Source organism: Peromyscus californicus, unplaced genomic scaffold (assembly GCF_007827085.1).
Source record: "Peromyscus californicus insignis strain IS unplaced genomic scaffold, ASM782708v3 Scaffold_15__1_contigs__length_86483966, whole genome shotgun sequence".
In the NCBI taxonomy this organism is placed as follows: Eukaryota; Metazoa; Chordata; class Mammalia; order Rodentia; family Cricetidae; genus Peromyscus; species Peromyscus californicus.
The window spans coordinates 73,890,522-73,904,071 of record NW_026294447.1 but is presented as its reverse complement, the minus strand read 5'-3'; the positions used below and the strand labels follow the sequence as shown (position 1 = coordinate 73,904,071).

Genomic DNA, 13,550 nt, shown 5'->3' with positions numbered 1-13,550 from the left:
GTTTGTTTGTTTTTCTGTGATCAAATATCTAAGAAAAGAGGCTTAAAAGTGGAAATGTGTGTTTGGCTTACAGTTTTAGAAACATCAGTCCTTCATGGTGGGGAGGGTATGGCAGGATAGGACAGTTTATGTCATAGTGGCCAGGAAGCAGAACCAATGAATGCAGAAAGGGGCCAGGACAAGAAATAACACAAAAGGGTATACCCCCAGTGACCATTAGGTCCAACTAGGTCCTACCTCCTAGCTGTCAGCACCTACCAGTGATTCCATTACATTATGAATTAATTCGGGGGTTAATGCACTCATTAGGTCAGAGCCCTGATCTAACCATCTTCAGAAACTCTCAAAAGCACACTAATCTCCTAAGCACTTCTTAAGCCTACCCAGGTTGGCCATGGTAGCTCACCCCTTTAATCCCAGCATTCAAGAGGCAGAGACAGAGGGATCTCTTTGAGTTTGAGGCCAGCCTGGTCTACAGAGTGAGTTCCAAGACAGCCAGGAAAATCCTTGTCTCAAAAAACAAAAAGGGGAAAAAAAAAGTCTACTCTAGGTTGACAAAACTATGACACATAAAAATGAAGTGAAAGAATCGGAAACCATGCAAACTCAACCCCAGAAAAGTTCAATAACAACTTACTAGTACCAGTCTGCAAAGAAAGTCTACCTTGGGAAAACAATTATGACAGAAGATTAGGAATTCAGCAATGTGCAACCCACAGGTGGGACAGCAGAGAAACCTTCCGGAAGCAGTTTCTCTCCAGTTTAGGAAGGAATAAGATCTATTGCTTTACGAAGTCACTGAGAAGGACCTCTAGTTTTTAAACCAAATAGAAGAGACACACTGCTGCTGGTAGTCCTGCTACATTCAGACAAAAATACTGGAGCTTCTTTATGAAGCAAATGAAGTTAGGTTTGGTAAGGTGGAGAAAAGAAAGCAGACTGGCTAGGTGCATTGAGAGCTGGGGAATAATGTGCAGGTTCTAACCCTGACATGGGAACAAACAGACCAAAACATCCCCCTGTGGGGGAGGAGTAAATTTCAAGTCTCAGCTCCTCAGATTAGCTTTGCTGGTGAAGTTGTATATGGGCCTGTCATTTTTCCTGGGCTATTTGGCTAGTGGATGGTTGTTGTTCCAAAAGGGTTGTGTCACTGTATACAACCTCTTTTGAGATCTTTTAGCTGAAGAAAGAAAACTTTTCTATTAATTTCAAGGCAAATGGTGGTCAACACATGCAACCCTAGCATTTAGGCGGCTAAGGCAGAAGGCAGCCTAGACTATAAGTTCAAGGCCAGGCTGCACTATATGTTGAGACCCTGTCTCAAGAAAGTTTTGAAGTCGGGATTTATTAGTTTAAAAAGACATCTAGGGCTGGAGAGATGGCTCAGAGATTAAGAGCACTGGCTGCTCTTCCAGAGGTCCTGAGTTCAATTCCCAGCAACCACATGGTGGTTCACAACCATCTACAATGAGATCTGGTGCCCTCTTCTGGCCTGCAGGCATACATGCCGGCAGAATACTGTATACATAATAAATAAATCAATCTTTAAAAAAAAAGAAAAAAAAAACTAAAAGAAGTAAAGTAACTAGAGGTGATCCATGGAATGTAAGACTACACAGATGCTATGAAAAGAAAAACTCAGGTTGTAAAGCATAATTTCTCTTCAAATTCCAATGAGTGATTCCAGTCCTTAGAAGGCTATAAACATATTCTAACCTACGAATGTTCATAGCATTATCATTTCTAAGTTTATTCCAAACACTCCAAAAAGAACCACTCCTCAATCAGTGACAGCTAAACTTCTCCACTGAATGATCCTCTGCATTAACATCAACACGTTTCTAACATCTGCCATGGCATGGGGGAATCTTACAAAGAACATGACTAGGGAAGGGAAGCAGACCAAAGGTTATCCTCTATAAATGTTTTCATTTGAAGGGAGCTGTAGAACAATGCAAACTGATTGATGGGATTAGTGAGACAGTCAGTAATTTCCTCATGTATGGTGTAATAGCTCATGGAGAGACATGTCTGGAGTGGCAGAAAGTAGCAGTCAGGTATTCTCACATGATGGCCTCCAAGGAAAACATCATGCTCATTTTAAGTGTTTGTATGTGACTGCATGCTAGGTACACTTAGATGAGTATGTCTGATGAAGTCTCTTAGTTTAGATTTTTTTACACCTCTTTCATCATTCACACACCATTGACATCTCATAAGACACTTTCCTTCCCATTAAAATACCATTTTAACACTGGATTACATGTATGTAGATTCAACTCGGTACAGAAAATTACTGACTTACCTCCTTTATTTCTCTCTCTTTTTACTCTACTTAGTTGGGATCTGACTTAGTTAGGGTTTCTATTGCTGTGATAAAGCACCATGAACAAAGACAATTTGGGGAGGAAATGATTTATTTCAGCTTACAACTCTCAGATCACACTCTATCATGAAGGGAATTTGGGGCAGAGACTCAAGCAGAACAGGAATTGGAGGCAGGAAATTACACAGAGCTCACAGAGGAGTGATGCTTACTGGCTTGTGCTCTGTTACTTGCTCAGCCTTCTTTCTTATAGCACCCAGGACCAATATCCCAGGAGTGGCACCACCCAGTGAGCCGGACTCTCTCGCATCAGTTAATCAAGAGGATACACCATAGGCTTGCCCACAGGTCAGCCTGATGGGGGCGTTTTCTCAATTGAGGTTCCCTTTTCCAAAATGACTCTAGCTGTGTCAGGCTGACATGAAACTGGCCAGCACGATTGAATCCTTGTCAACTTGACATGAAGATACTTCAGTATTCAATGAGAATTTTTTCTTTCTCATTTGTCCCCAAGATGGCATGTTAATATTAATATTTCAACATAAGCCATTAAATAACTTTACAAGTCCCAATCTTTAAAAAGTTTGGTCTCTTTAAAATATTTAAAGCCCCTTTCAAAATTCACAACAAGGAAGAAGAGGAGGAGGAGGAAGATTATTTTAGACCAAACTCCCTGATGAACATAGATTCTAAAATTGTCCATAAAATACGGGCAAACTGAAATCTGAATTCAACAGTACATTAAAAAGATTATTCATCATGATAAAGTTAGTTTCATTCCAGTGATACAGGACTGGTACAGCATGTATAAATCAATAGATGTAATCCACCACATAAGTAGATTCAAAAACAGAAATCACATGATCATTTCATTAGATGCAGAAAGGCTGTTGACAAAATCTATAATCCTTTCCTGATTATTAGAGGTAGAGGGTGTATACAGGCTGTATACAATAAACCTATAGCTAACAGCATGCTAAGTAGAGGAAAACTCAATGTTCCCAAGATGACCAGGAAAGACAATTCATTCCTATTCAATAGCTTGAAGTCTTAGCTAGAACAATAAGAAAAGAGAAAGAAATAAGAGATGCAAATAAGGAAAGTCAAAGTGGTCTTCCTTGCAGATGACGTGATTCTATATATAAGAAGCCCTAAAGATAAAGAAAACCCTTAGAGCTGATAAATACTTCCAGCAGAGTATGAGGATTCAAAATTAACACACAAAAATCTGGAGATTCCCTATATGCTAATGACAATCATACTGAAAAATAAGTCAGGTAGATGTTCTCTTTCATAATAGATACACAGACAATAAGTATATAATAAATAAATTAATACTTGGGGGAAATCTATCCAAAAAGAAACAACAACAACAAAAAAAAACAAAAACAAAAAAAGGAAAGGCCTCTACAATGAAAACTTTAAGATATTGAAAAAGAAATAAGGAAGATATCAGAAGATAGAAAGACTTCCCATGCTCAACAAGACTCCTCAACTGAATGTCTCCCCCTTCTACTTCCTGTGCATCCCTCTATCCATCCTCCTGACTCTCTCTTACTCTCTATGGTTTTTTCTTAATAATCCTATGTTCACTTCCTGTCAGCTGGTTGATTGCTCATCTCCTAATCTATAGTTGACTTTATTTAATCCTGCTTACAATATTCAAGCAGAAAGCTCTTGGATTAAAAGTGTATGCTAGGACTGAGCCACACACAGCTAGAAACAGGTTTTTCCAGTAAATAACACAGTCTTGGGGTACACAGTGTGATCAAATATTCTGCAACATTTCCCCTTTTTTGGCTAAATGGAAAGGAAAGGTTTTAACTCTTAACACAGTAAAGCTATTTCTGCCAAGCTTTCCACAGTGTCCAGCTTGGTTGTATTGGGCAGTGTTAGGATTAAGTATTTTTAAGTTCAATGTTGTGTAAAATTGCTCATATGAACTGAGCAATTTGAATGTCCTGAGCAGTTTGTAGTCCAAAGCTTATCTTTGGGTGGTATTTGTCAGCTTAGTGGCAATCCTGGCTGGGTAGAACATAGCAGTCAACCCAAAAGTGTCCACTGTTTGTGCAGAACCTGGAGGCAGAAGGGGCCTGGGGCAGTTGGCCTAGTGGTTAGCGTTAACACAATCCAGATGGATTCATCCTTGCAGGGCCCTGTCATCTTCTTGGAGACCTCAAAGGTTACTGTTAGAAAGGGTCATGGTTCATTGTAGAAAACTGAAACCATTTAAATGCCATATTCAGCAGATCTCCAAAAGGTTTGAGGACCGCAATCTATTAAGTACATCTGAGGTACACAAACTTCAGTTACCTGCTTCAGACTCAAACTCAAAAACATGTACAGGAAGCTAGATGAAGCTTATTTCTAGAATTAGGTAGTACTCTGTGTGACTACTAGTATCATGACAGAAAGTTTGTATATAGATAATAATCTTATAGATTTTGAGATAATATTGATACCATAAGAAAAGTTTTAGAGAGTCAAATGAAAACCAAATGATTATGGGATTAGTAGCAGTAGACTAGCCCCTTCTTTTTCCTTTTCCTCTGTCCCATACCATGTGGATCTTCTGATATGAGACAGAGATTTTGGATTTTCCTTAACCAGCATGCATAGATTTAGAGAAGGAGAGGGCCAAACTCCAATACCAAAGCCAGCTGTAATTTTTAATTGCATTGGGACCACATAAAAACCATTTGCCACTTATATCTAAAGAGGTCACCATTTGGGAACATGAGCCTGAGCTGTCCTGCCCCTGGCCCACATTGGGTGTTTGTCCTGCAGGAAGAGACAGTCACTTGGGCAAGAAGGTGGCATGGGTGCCAGTGTTATTTAGTGCTCTGGGCCGAGATTTCAGGCTGGTCAGTTGGAGGTGGGTAATGCACTTGGCCAGTTTACTCTTTTTCTTGGGACATTTTCTCTTGATGATCCGTCCTTTTTGTTCAGATGTTTCACCTGTGGTCTCCGGATTCCTTAGTTGGATGCTTTTATTCTCCTGGAAAGATAAAAGCAAAACATCGCCTCAACCCTAACTCTAAAGGGTTCCTATTTGGGCAGGTTATATCTTTCCTAGGGCAAAATGTTTTTTGACAACAGAAAAAAAGTATTATCTTTCAATTAAAAAATTCTTTGAAAATTTAAAACTAATATACCTTAGTATGTGTAGATAAATACGTCTATATTCCCCTTTCTCTTTATATATAAATTCAAGGTTTAAGTGTATTTACTTTTAGACCCCAAAGTACATTCACTTTGAATTTCAGCCTGATTTTTGCAAGCAGCTTTTAAATTTAAAACACTGTAATTCTTATGTGCCTGCCTCTGCCTCCCAAAGTGCTGGGATTAAAGGCATGTGCCTCCCAAGTGCTGGGGTAAAGGTGTGAACCACTGCCTGGCTATGGATTCCTTACCATTGTTATTCTCGTGGGGTTATCCTGGTTTCATTTGGTTCTTCATTTTCCCTTAATTTTTAGTGTGAGGACTAAACTTTTAAGCTTTTAGAATGTGTAATTTATCATTCTTGCTGACTTATTCTGAACTTGTTCCCTGGCAAATTTTGATATCCTAGTCTTAATTAAACATGATGCCAATGTGTCCATTATTTCATTATTTTTCCGATGTTTCATCTGTCTTGCCTGTATGAGCTACATAAAATTTGATGTCTTTCCTAAGTTTTTCTACGTTTTACCATTTCTGTTCATGCCTCCCACATTTGCCATTGATCTGTCAGTCAGTGGTTTTCCATTTTGATGACCACATAGCTATACCATTGCCCATGTGCCACGAATTGGGGATGACAGGGCATTTCCTTTTACGTTCCTAGTTGTTTTTCTGATAGCCAACTGTGCTGCTCTGACTTCGTAGTTCCTTCCGCAGTATTGGTCATTCTATCTCCTGGTCTGTAGGCTGCCCCTTTCCATTAGTTTTGGACCCATCAGTGGTTGTTGAACCATCAGTAAACCTTGCATTAGCCACATGTGGCCATTCCATTGGTCCTCACAGTTCAATGCATCTCTTGGGGGAGGAGTGAGCAGTTTAGGCAACTGAGCTATTTCCTCAGTATGGGAAGGCACAGACCCCTTTGCTACCACATCCTGGTCATGAAGAATTTCAGATAGGTACCAGTTCCAGTGGAATACCTTTCTTACCATGGCTAAGCCTGAAAGGACTCTGCCTTTGAACAGATCCAATCCATCACTATAAGGGTTGCCCTTATGACCACAGGGTGGTTGGTATGTGTTGTTCAAATCATAGATGGTCTTGTAATAAAAAACCCAGAGCCAGCCGGGCGGTGGTGGCGCATGCCTTTAATCCCAGCACTCGGGAGGCAGAGGCAGGCGGATCTCTGTGAGTTCGAGGCCAGCCTGGTCTACAGAGCGAGATCCAGGAAAGGCGCAAAGCTACACAGAGAAACCCTGTCTCGAAAAAAAAAAAAAAAAAAAAACAACAACCCAGAGCCAGATATAAGGGTGAAAGCTGAAAGACCACAGAAGCAGAGCAAGCCACAGTCAATCTCACCTCGCCAACTCCTCAGCTTGAAAACCTCTGGGTCCTCACCTGAAAGGATCTTAGCTGAACTGCTGCTTTAGTTCCTGTTTCCTCACACCTTATAATCTCTCCTGATTTGTACTTTCTGTAGTTGAATTTTCTGTAAACCTATCTTATATCCTAGATAGTTGATAGAATATCCTCTTAGTATTTTTTTTTCAGGAGCAGTTGTAATCTCCAGCATGGTAAAATTCTCTTTACTTCATCAAACATTTTTTTCTAAAGTATCTGTGTCTGAATCAGCCAGTAAGATATCATCCATTTAATGATAAATTTTAGATTTAGGAAACTATTTACAAATTATTTCTAACATCTGTTGTAGAAAATGTTGACACAAGGTGGAGCTGTTTAACATTCCTTGTGGAATAATTTTCCAGTGATACCTTTGAACAGGATAGGCATTATTATACGTAGGCACCATGAAGGCAAATTTTTCTTTATTCCATTCTTGTAAAGATATAGTAAAAAGATAGCCTTTTAAATCAACCACTATAATAGACCATTCTCTAAGTAATAAAGAAGGCAAGGGAATTCCAGGCTGTAAAGAGCCCATTGGCTGAATCACCTTATTTATGGCTCTTAGATCTGTTACCGTTCTCTATCTTCTAGATTTATTTTTAATGACATATAGGAGAATTCCAAGGGCTGGACAGTTCTGCAATATGTTGAGCACTTATCTGCTCCTGTTCCAGCTGTTCTAGTGGCTGTAATTTGTCTGATGTCAAAGACCATTGTTCTGCCCACATTGGTTTGTCACTTAACCATTTTTTAGGTAGGGCTGTTGGTAACTTTTAAATACCAACAGCTTTTGTGTCCTGCTTATGTACAACCTGAACAGTCTGCGACTTCTCTTGATAACAACTTTTAATATTTTTATCAGAAGTATTCTTTATTTTCTAGTTTGTTTCTGAGATCGGAAGAACTTTAATCTCTTTATCCAAATCACTTCCCCATAAATTCATGATTATATTAGCCCATATGGTTTTAATTTTCCTATTTGTCCTTATAGTTCTATACACTCTCCCCATCTTGAACTTTGTTTTACCTGAGATAAACTTCCAATCCCTAGAAGCTGAATATTTACCTCTTGAAGATACCAATCTGGATGCCAAGATTTGGGTGAAATTGTTATATCTCCTATGTCTACTACACCTTCAGTTGGACTATCATTTATTTGTGATTTTAGCTTAGGTCTATGATCATTTATAGCAGTTTGCCCAAATACATGTTCTCTGGTCTCTCCTGAATTTTTTGTTTTATCTGTGAAGCTGTTCTGTCCTTGATTACATCTAGAGGAGTTCTGTTTTTAACAACAGTCATTAAATTTTTTATTGCTCTAGATGAGTTTCTCTAATTTGGAGAGGGAATGATCAGACTGGATTTGATATCTGGGCCTGTGGGAGCCCCCTAGGGCATTTCCCAATGTCAAAGGATTACCTTGACTGTACCTGATTGATCTGCATTCATTAGTCCAGTGTCAGTCTTTGTTACACCTTCTGTATACTCCAGGAGGCTGGAGCCTTCTCTTTTGATTATCTCTAGAAAAAACATTGTTTCTAGGAATGTCTTGCCTACAACCCCTTTTCAAAAGACCTTACTTACTGCTATTAAAACATCTGACATTTTTATTTTTCTTAAAACTTTTAGAAATTACTTCTCTTATCAGAGTAACACCATAAATGTGAGATCTAATTTCAGCTGTATTTCTCATCCATTCATCTATTGGCGCTGACCTTGCCTTTAAAGGCCTAATCACACTTTGCATTCTGAATCAGAATTTTCAAAAGCCAAAGATTCTAATTTGTCTGACTTCTGAATCTGATACTATTCTATTTATAGCTGAAGTCAATCTTTGCAAAAAAAAAAAAAGTCAGTGAAGCTTTCTTTTTTGCCTTGTATGATTTTAGTAAATGACTCAGACCTCTTTCCTGATTCTTCAATCCTGTCCCAAGCATTTAAAGCTGCTAAACAACATAGCACCAAGGTGTGATCTTCCCATTCAAGCTGCCTTTGTAACTCAGCAGATTGACCTTCACCTGGAAACTGATCTTGGGAAATATCAATACCTTGCTGTGGGATGGTCTGTATGTCAAATTGCTCTGATTGGTCAATAGATAAAACACTGATTGGCCAGTGGCCAGTCAGGAAGTATGGGCAGGACTAACAGAGAGGAGAATTGAGAGAACATAAAGGAGGAAGAGAGACACTGCCAGCCGCCGGCACGACAGCAGCATGTGAAGATGCCGGTAAGCCACAAGCCATGTGGCAAGGTATAGATTTATAGAAATGGATTAATTTAAGATATAAGAACAGTTAGCAAGAAGCCTGAGCCATTAGGCCAAACAGTTTAAACAATGTAAGTCTCTATGTGTTTACTCGGTTGGGTCAAAGTGGCTGTGGGACTGGGAGGTGAGAGAGATTTGTCCTGACTGTGGACCAGGCAGGACTGGAGAAAACTCCAGCTACAGTTTTCTGATTCTATTTTCATCTAAAGTAGCACTATACTGGGTCCTAACACCTTGTATTATGATATTTCCCATCCTTAACATGGGAAAGGTTTTTCCTTTTAATATTACTTAACTCTCTTCTTGAGGATTTGCAAGATGTCTTACCAAATCTGAAGGCTTCTCAGTTTGTCTACAACTGGCATGGTTTCTCTGTCCATGTGGTTGTGCTATGCATTGGAGTGTCAAATGTTGTTTTTATCAAAATCTCAAATCATTCCATTTTGCCAATAAAGACTTGGGAGTCAGATGCTGGGGTGAAAGTCTGCTAGCTCAGAGAGGCAGAGGAAGCACCCAGCTGACCCTCCTCTTCCACAGTCATCTCCAAAACTTCTCCTCTCTCCTACCATCTCAAACAAGTCTCTTCAATGTCCCTCCCTTCTACTTCCTGTGTGTCTCTCTATCCATCCTCCTGACTCCCTCTTACTCTCTATGGTTTTTTCTTAATAATCTTATGTTCACTTCCTATCAACTCATGCTTGCTCCTCTTCTTAACCTATAGTTGATTTTATTTAATCATGTTTAAAATATTTAAGCAGAAAGCTCTTGGATTAAAGGTGTGTGCTAGGGGTGAGCCACACCACAACTAGAAACAGGTATTTCCAGTAAATAATACAATCTCAGGGTTCACATCATGATTGATTAGTTGGTACCAAAGGTCCGTATGAGTAATGCACTATAAAATTCACCTTGCCTGTGCTGACCATTACAGGTTAGGCCATTATGAACATTGTTTTGTCTATATTGCCCAGTATGATAACTACCATCACCTTGCCTCTGGTGATTCAATGCTGCCGTGTGAAAGACTGGGTTTTTTGTTTTGTTTTGTTTCATCCTGTCATGATCAGACATGGAACAACCTGGGAATTGAACCCGGTTCCTCTGGAACATCAGTGCTCTTAACCACTGAGCCATCTCTGTCCTCAAGATGAAGTGAAAGACTGTTTTTTTGTTTTTGCAGGTGTGGAATTCTCACACAAAAAATTAAAAATTTTGGGCAATTAATTAATTAACCCAGATAGATTTCTTCACACAGCACTGAACTATGTTAAAGAGCAAAATCACTGTAAGCCACTAGTGAACTCCAGTTAGAGGCTTTTTACAGAGGTACAGATTACCTACCCACTGTAAAACCTCCTAGAGTTAAGTAAATAAATGTATCATACTTCAGGCAGCCAGAGCTCTCATCAATACAAGAGAGGCAGATCCAGGGTGGAGCTCATTTAGAGGGCTTGCCTAGCATCACCGCCCAGGGTACAATCTGCAGCACCACATACACTGGGTGTGCTAATCCCCTACACCTGGGAGGTGCAGGGAGGAGGGCCAAAAACGCAATGTCATCTTTAGCTGGTTTGAAGTCAGTCTGTGATAAAACAGAGTGAAATAAGCCTTGAGGCAATGTACTAAATCTGGAAGGTATCAGTGTGAACTGATGGTAGCTTTTAATCCACACAAATAGACATCAATGTGCAGACAAATTTCTAAATGGTCTTATTAAATAAAAAAAAAAAAACAAAAAAAAAAAAAAACGAAGCCAAATATAGGGGTGAAAGCCTTAGAGAGATCAGGGAAATAGCGAAAGCCACCAGCCAACCTTACCTCACCAACTCTGCAGCTTCCAAATGTGAGCTACTTCCTGTCTTACCCATGCCATTATATGCCTTGCTTTTCTGCCCTCTCATTGGCTCTTAGCCCAGCTACCTCACTTCCTTGTCACTGTCTGTCTGTACAGACCTCCAGGTCTCTATGGTTGGTACTGGGATTAAAGGCATGTGTCACCACGCTTGGCTCTGTTCCCTAGTATGGCCTTGAACACACAGAGATCCTGCCTGCTAAGTGATCGAATTAAGGGAGTGTGTTGCCTGACTTTGTTTACTTAAAATGACTGGCCTTTTTCCCTTGATCTCCAGGCAAGCTTTATTTATCAAAGCACAAATAAAATATCACATAAATGTATGCAGAAATATGCTTTTTTAAAAATGTATCTCATGTGTGTAGGTGTGCACTGTGTTGTCATCTGTCAGCTGAAGCCTAAAAACAATAACACCCCAGTAGCAACAAACATCATGATTTCCAAATGTTATTCTCCACACAGAATATATATCCTTAGAGAAATGGCTGTTCTCAAGGTTGGGATGAATCTAAAATAATATCTTACTGTGCTGAAAAGCAAAGAGTTCCCAATGGGAACTTGCACAGCAAAAATCTCAGGGATCAGCTCCCAGTGGCTAAACAGACACTTTAGCAGCAATGGTCTCCAAAAGATCCCCAATGATAAAATAGCATAGAGATGAAGAGGCTATTTATAGCAGAAAACCAAGAACAACAGAATCACAAAGTCATTTAGGTACCATCCTAGTAACATAGGTAAGAACTTCCATTGGCAGCTAACTAGTGGCTAAATGTTCGAGGAATAACAAGAATCATTTACGAAACCTCTCAATATAACTTAAAGGGGTTGGTGTAGATGTAACGGTCTTATTAAATAAGAAACACAGAGCCAAATGCAGAGTTAAAAGCCCAAGAGGTCAGAGCAGTAGCTAAGAGCTGAGACTAAAACCGCCTTCTTATCCCCCCCCCCCCGCCCCCCCCCCCCCCCCCCCGAGAAAGAGACCTACTTCCTGTGTCTGTCTTTTTATTGACTTTCTGTTCTGCCTTCTCATTGGTTGTAAACCCAACCACATGACCTCGTCACTGCCTGTCTATACAGACCTCCAGGTCTTCTATGGTTGGTATTAAGATTAAAGGCATGTGTCTCCATGCTGGTGGCAGACTCTGCCTGCCACATGATTGAATTAAAGGCGTGTGCTACCACCACCAAAATTCTGCTATGGCTTGCTATTAGCTCTGACCCCCAGGCAACTTTTATTTATTAACATACAAATAAAATCACATTTCAGCACAAATGAAATATCACCATAGGTTGGAAAGATGGCTCTGTGGATAGAACACTTGCTTATCAAATATGAAGGCCTGAGTTCAAACCCCCAGCACCCATGTAAGTTTGGTATGGCTGGACATGCGTATATGCCTGTAACCCCAGCATTGTGGTAGTTCCTGGAGCTTGAGGTCAGTCAGCCTAGCCAAAACAGCCAGCAAGCTGTGAGAGACCATGTCTCAAGGGAACGACAAAGAACACTAGAGAAGACAGCCTCTGTCTTGCACATGGGTGCACTTACTTAAACACCCAAGCGCACACACATGCAGACACCAACACACAACACCCACCAATTCAAACATAAATAAAAATACAATGTATAAAAGGAAATGCGTAGTGGAGTAACCTGATGAACACGCCCTTAACTAAGGGATCAACATTATCGTGAGAAGATTGATGGCATATGGCACAAGCATCCTTCCAGTGGAATTTCTGTAAAACAGGTATGAACTAAATAGGAGTATATGAAACACAATGACATTCAACAAAATAACTGGCCTACACTCTTTAAATATTGAGCTCATGAAAAACAAAACTTAGGGCTGGAAAGCAGACAGTGGCAGAGTGCTTATCCATCATTCAGGAGGTTCTAGACTCAATCCCCATCACCACCAACTTAAAATAAGAAAGAAAAATAAAGCTTAAAGGATGAGTCAAGGTGGAAAGAGTAGGCAACTAAAGAGGGCAATTCAATCAGGACTTTGTTTTGCTGTAAATAGCATTACTGGCACTTGTGGGGAAGATCAGAATAAGACCTACATATCAGCTAGCTGAATTTGTTAACATTAGTTTAATTTTCATAATTGGACTACAGACACATAAAATAGTGATTTTAGGAAACAGACTAAAGCACTTAGAGAAATGGGCATATACTTTTTTTTTCCACTGCTGGAACCAAAGTACTTAAAGAGAACTGTGCAAGAGATGGAAATATACAGAGGAAAAGCACCTTCATCTCAGGGTAGATGGGAAACAAGTAAGAGGAATACAGAGGTGCTGGAGCAAGTAGATCCCTGAAGGACTTGCCCCCAGAGACCTATTCCTTCCATCTAGACCTCACCTCAAGTTTTTTTGTTTGTTTTATTTTTTTTCCCAGAACTTTCCAATACAGTACCATCAGTTAGGGACCAAATTTTCAATACATGACACTTTGGGGAGGACACTTCATATCCAAACCATAGCAGCATGACTATAAATGAGTAAAAAAATAAAAGGATGTACTTGTGCATGC

The 13,550-nt window shown here is 39.8% G+C and overlaps 1 long non-coding RNA gene across 2 annotated transcripts in view; it reads left to right on the top strand.

Moving 5' to 3' along the window:
- LOC128111142 (uncharacterized) overlaps positions 1-13,550 on the top strand; it is a 92,965-nt gene that overhangs the window by 31,448 nt on the left and 47,967 nt on the right. The window lies entirely within an intron of this gene.